Genomic DNA, 5,263 nt, shown 5'->3' on the forward strand with positions numbered 1-5,263 from the left:
ATCAAATAACAAATTGGAAGGTGACTCCACTGCTAGAAGATCAGTAGCTTGATGAAGTTTCAAGATGGATTTCACTGCAAGAATGAATGCCAGGTATGCTCCTATGGATCGGTCTCATATCCCTGGTTTTCCAAATCCTATGCCAAAGGTTGATTGGTTAGATGATCTTCCAATATTCAAAGATGAAAAGAAGGATAATGCTGCTCTCCATTTGGTTAAATTCCATATGCATGTACGCAGTCTTAAGGTTCATTTCCCTGAAGATTGTCTCATGAAAATGTTTATGACCACTTTAGAAGGAAAAGCATGGTCTTGGTATAAAAGTCTGGAAAATGGTTCAATCTATTCGCTTGCTAGTTTTCATGATGAATTCTGTGAAATGTATAAAGAAGATTATCCATCCTTATTGCTGCTCAAAGATTGTTGTAGACAGTCTTTAAGTCTTATTCAGTACTTGGAAGATTGCTATGATGATGATGAATTTATGGATGAAGAAATTTTAGAGGCTCTTCATAACAATGCATTCCAGCACCAAGGAGAAGGTATAACACTCCATGAAACGCAGCATGAAGAGCAGCAGGGGTTTATTTGTGAAAACCATGTTCAATCCCTTGATATGAATGAGAAGATGCAGCAAACTTGCCAGTCTTTTGGTCATAATGAAGATGAAATTGATTGCAAACAGCAAGAAGAAGTACTGGAAGATAGCTTTTACGAACCTCAGTCAGAGGAAAAGGTTGGTTTTTTATGTCAAACTTCTCAGCAGCTTACAGCAATAAATGATCATAAGAAAGAAGAAAATTATATTGTTTATGATAATCATTCAGAAAAGCAGTTGGATAGCATATCAAAAGAACCTTGTGTGGTTGAGAATCAGTTGTCTAAAGATGTGGAATATTATGATGATCATCAACATAACCATGTATTCTTTGACCCTATAAGTGAATATATGGACAAGCTTTGCACTCCGGTCTTTCATTTTCATTTGCATGATGAAGATCAAGTATATTATGAGTTGATTTGGTCATCCCACTACCATGGTTATGTTGAGGTTGAATGCAGTCAAGAGCCTCCCATATCAGAAAAGACAATTGATTGGCTTTATTGGAAATATCATGTTGCTTGAGCTACAAGTGGAGCTTGCAGCTGTTAGGGTAGGTAGGTAGGTAAATACAAATAAGCTCAAGGTCAACTGAGCATTTTTCAGTAGATGTAGTTTTCTTTCTCCTACAGTCATGCTTGTCAAGCAAATTTCTGTTTGTCATAAATGGATAAGGCACTGGACCTGCGAGTTCTTAGTGTACCACAAGGGCACACTATCCCAAGTGGAGCCACTGTTATCACTAAAAATTCTGTTGCCAAAAATTTTTAGCCTAGCTTAAGGACAAGGTGTTTTCGCAGCGCATGAATCCTTTTTAGCAGTTTCGCAGCGCTACATGTTTAGGTGGTTTCGTAGTGCGCTACGAAATTGGGAATTTGTCCGAAACCATTGCTCACCCATATCACTTTTGTCTCCTATGAGTTCTGTGGGAATATGATATATGCATAGAAAAGCCTGTTTCGGCAAATTGATGGTGAAGTTTGTAATTCATCTGAGTTATGGCTACAGGCTTGCTTGCCTTCTAGTGAGAGTTTAAAGCTCGTTAACCAGGATAAAAGTCCTCAATCAGTTCCACTGTCAATGATAGCTGAGGTTAATAGAAAGGTGGCTTTGAATAAGGTGCAAATCATAAGAAGGAAAGCATATCAAGATTTGGAAGATGCTAAGAAGGAGCGGTGGGAAATAACACCCCAGGCTGGCATTTTACTGGATATGTTTACATATTTTGACACCCATTAAGCTACTGTGAAAGCCCAGATGGAGTTCTCTTGAATTGAACGGGTTACCGCAGATGGGTATTTTATTGGTCCACGAAGTTCGCAGGGTTTCATGCTTAACAGAGATCCAGTTTTTATGGTGTTGATCGTGCTCTCCCCAGTTAAATAGAGAAACCCAACTCATTTCTTTGGCACCCACGTTTTCTTCCATTTTGCATTGTGGTCAAATATTGTTGGCTAAACCGTCTTTGGGGATGTTCTTTGCTTGGCTTACATTCTCTCCTTTCGAGAAACCTGCTATGAGCCCTTTTGGTTGTCGAGAGGATAATGAAGGATCATGGTCTATCGGAGTTTATCGTGGAAGAAATCCATTTGCATTGCATCCTATTTAGGAGGAAGGAATTTCGAACGACAGAAGCTCAGCCTGGCCTGTTGCTAATCCTGTATTTACATGTGCATCAGCTTCTGATAGCAGTCACCCGAGCAATTTTGTGGCAGATCCTTTTCTCTATATTCAGGGAGATGTTCTGTACCTGTTCTTTGAGACAAAGAATGCTTTAACAATGCAAGGAGACATTGGTGTGGCAAAAAGCATTGATCAAGGAGTCACCTGGCAACATTTAGGCATTGCTTTAGACGAAGAGTTTCATCTTTCTTATCCTTATGTTTTTTACTATGATGGGCAGATATACATGATGCCCGAGAGCAGTCAGAAAGGGAATCTTCGTCTTTACCGGGCATTGAATTTTCCTCTGGAGTGGAGACTCGAAAAGGTGCTTCTTAAGAAGCCACTTGTAGACACTTTCTTGATCCACTATAATAAAAATTACTGGCTTTTTGGATCAGATGTCAGTCGGTTTGGTGCAAATAAAAATGGAGAGCTGGAAATCTGGTATGCTAATTCACCTCTTGGCCCATCGAAACAACATAAGGGCAATCCTGTGCATAATTTTGATAAAAGCTTAGGTGCAAGGAATGCTGGAAGGCCTTTTGTGTATGATGAACATCTCTATCGCATGGGTCAAGATTGTGGTGACACTTATGGGCATCGTATACGAGCATTTAAAGTAGAAGTTCCCCTTGGAATTGTTGAGTCTAGGAAAGGGATGAAATGATTTGTCTCTACAAGAGTCTGTGGAGTAATGCTGAAGCAGCAGTGGATTCCATGTTGTTTGAGATGAAACTGATCAAAATTGAGTTTGAAAAGGAGAAAGCTGGTTTGCTAAAGTAAAAATGGTGGTTGTTAAACATCCTGGATCAAAAGCTTTCGATTTGAACAGCAGATCACTTCCAGATATTGAGCCTAGATCAAACAGAGACATAATTGCAGTTGCTCTGGCAAATCTAAAGAGGCAAGTTGTTTAAGTAAAAACAACAGTTTCGTAGCGCGCTACGAAACTGCTGTAGGTGCTGTTTTATAAGGAAGATGAGCAGTTTAATGGTGAGGTCAGCAGATTTTTGAAGGAAACGCCAAAGTAATGAAAGAGATATCACTCAAGGCTATCCTGGCTATTCAGAGAATGACAGGTGGACCTTTTGGTAAAGGTAAAATTTTTGTCTCAAGTTAAACTACTTTATGGCAAGTTAGGGTTTAGCAGAATGGCATACGAGGAGTATCTTTTTGGTTCATACACCTGGCTATCAATGAAGCTTCCAACGCGTTTGAAGTATGGTGATGCTCATAAGTTTTGGGATATTAAAAGAGCTGGAACATGTTACTTGATTTTCGGAGGATGGTAGGAGACAGGGACCATAAAAATAGGGGTTTTGATCCTAATGATAAATGATCCATCAGCACCTTCAGGTATCCAAAGTCAGCGTTCCTTGCATCTGGAGCTCAGTCATCTCAGCCTAACCAACAGAAGACAGCTGTCAAAGACTAAGAAAAGAATCATGCTACGAGGAGATGAAGATAGAGTTTTAGTTTGATTAGGACTCTTTGTAATTACAGCTCAACACTTTGTGTATTTAATGAGTCTGTTTAAAATAGATAAGGGTAGTTAATGATAGTCATCGAGCTCCCCTCATGCTGGAGGAGGAGACTCAAAGTAGTTAAGATTGTTTTTCTCTATATAGTGAAAACTCTGATGTAATGGGGGTTGGATGTTATTGAAAACAGAGTCTGACATTTGCTTATGTAAAAGACTTGTTGCAGTAATATAATAGATTACTTTTTCTTCTCAAGATTCATATTGTGTTCAAATGCTCAAGATGTATGTGGTTTTGTCTTATCTTTCATATTTTACAGCTCCATAGATGTGCAATCACTCTGAATTCACCTAGTTGCTCAGATTTCCTGTGCATATTTATGAGTTGAGGTTCCTTTGAGAAATGTTTTGAGTGTTTAGACATTATATGCCTTGACTTCCATGAATGAGTAGTTGATAGTTTACTGGAATGGTGTTTGACTCCATGAGCCCAATGGAAGAAATCTTATGTGGTCTGTCCAACCAGCATGTTATTAAGTTTTCATTTCAAGAGTTAGCCCTCTTAGTGTTAATCAGAATTAGTAGTTTGTTTTGAGAGAGCCCTCTCAGGTTAGGGAGGCTAATCCTTAGCCAAGAGTCTGATCTGAAATAGTTACATAAAGTCTAACTGATTAGCAGCCATCAGAACATGATTTTGTGATAACACAACCAATAATTAATAAAAAAATATACCAAATTTCAAAATTGCAAATCAACACTAATCCTAATAACCTAAAGACTTGAAGTTGCTAAATGTGTGACAAGTTCAATACATGCACTACATGGGACTTCATCTTAATGTTGAAGTAAACTCATGCAATACATGGGACTTTATTTTATTGATCAATAATTTAAAAGAGCTTCTGTCAAGAAACAAGAAGGATAAGATCGAGTGAAAATCTCTTTTGAAACACTTGAATAGACTTGTTAGCTGAAAACTTTTATCAGGCACTTAGTCAGTTTGGAAAAAAAAAAAAAATTGATGAAAATCTCTTCCAAGGCACTGAAGCAGGCTCATTAGCTAAAAAGCTTTAAACAAAAGCCAGTAAGCTCAAAATAAAGAAAAAGAAAAAGAGGACAAACGAAGTATTGAAGGAGAGTGTGCATTGTGTACCTCAAAGAAACTACAAGGAAGTAAAACACATGAATCTCACTGATAAACCAGTATAGTGTTCTCGTGAACATATTTCGATGTTGTTCATCACATTATTATAGAATACCAACATTAAAAATTGCATAGCTGTGCCGACAATAATATTTTAAAATTCCAATAAAAATTCTTGTAAGATCTGGACAATCAACGATCCACCCATTGTGACAACTAAATTCTATTGAACCATGAACAGGCGTCCCCATTTGTAAAGTTGAAAATATTTTCAACTTCATAGGAAGGATAGTAAACCATCAAGGTACCATAACTGCTATATAACACCACAGTATAACTTTAATGAAAAACATGAAACTGGATGTTTCAGAAT

The 5,263-nt window shown here is 37.8% G+C and overlaps 1 pseudogene; it reads left to right on the forward strand.

Moving 5' to 3' along the window:
- Nucleotides 1–2,070: 2,070 nt before the first annotated feature.
- On the forward strand, nt 2,071–2,933 carry LOC149151639 (glucosamine inositolphosphorylceramide transferase 1 pseudogene; annotated as a pseudogene).
- Nucleotides 2,934–5,263: the final 2,330 nt, after the last annotated feature.

This window comes from Pinus tabuliformis, chromosome 9 (assembly GCF_031772625.1).
Source record: "Pinus tabuliformis cultivar Carrire ecotype Pingquan chromosome 9, CPIR1, whole genome shotgun sequence".
NCBI lineage: Eukaryota > Viridiplantae > Streptophyta > Pinopsida > Pinales > Pinaceae > Pinus > Pinus tabuliformis.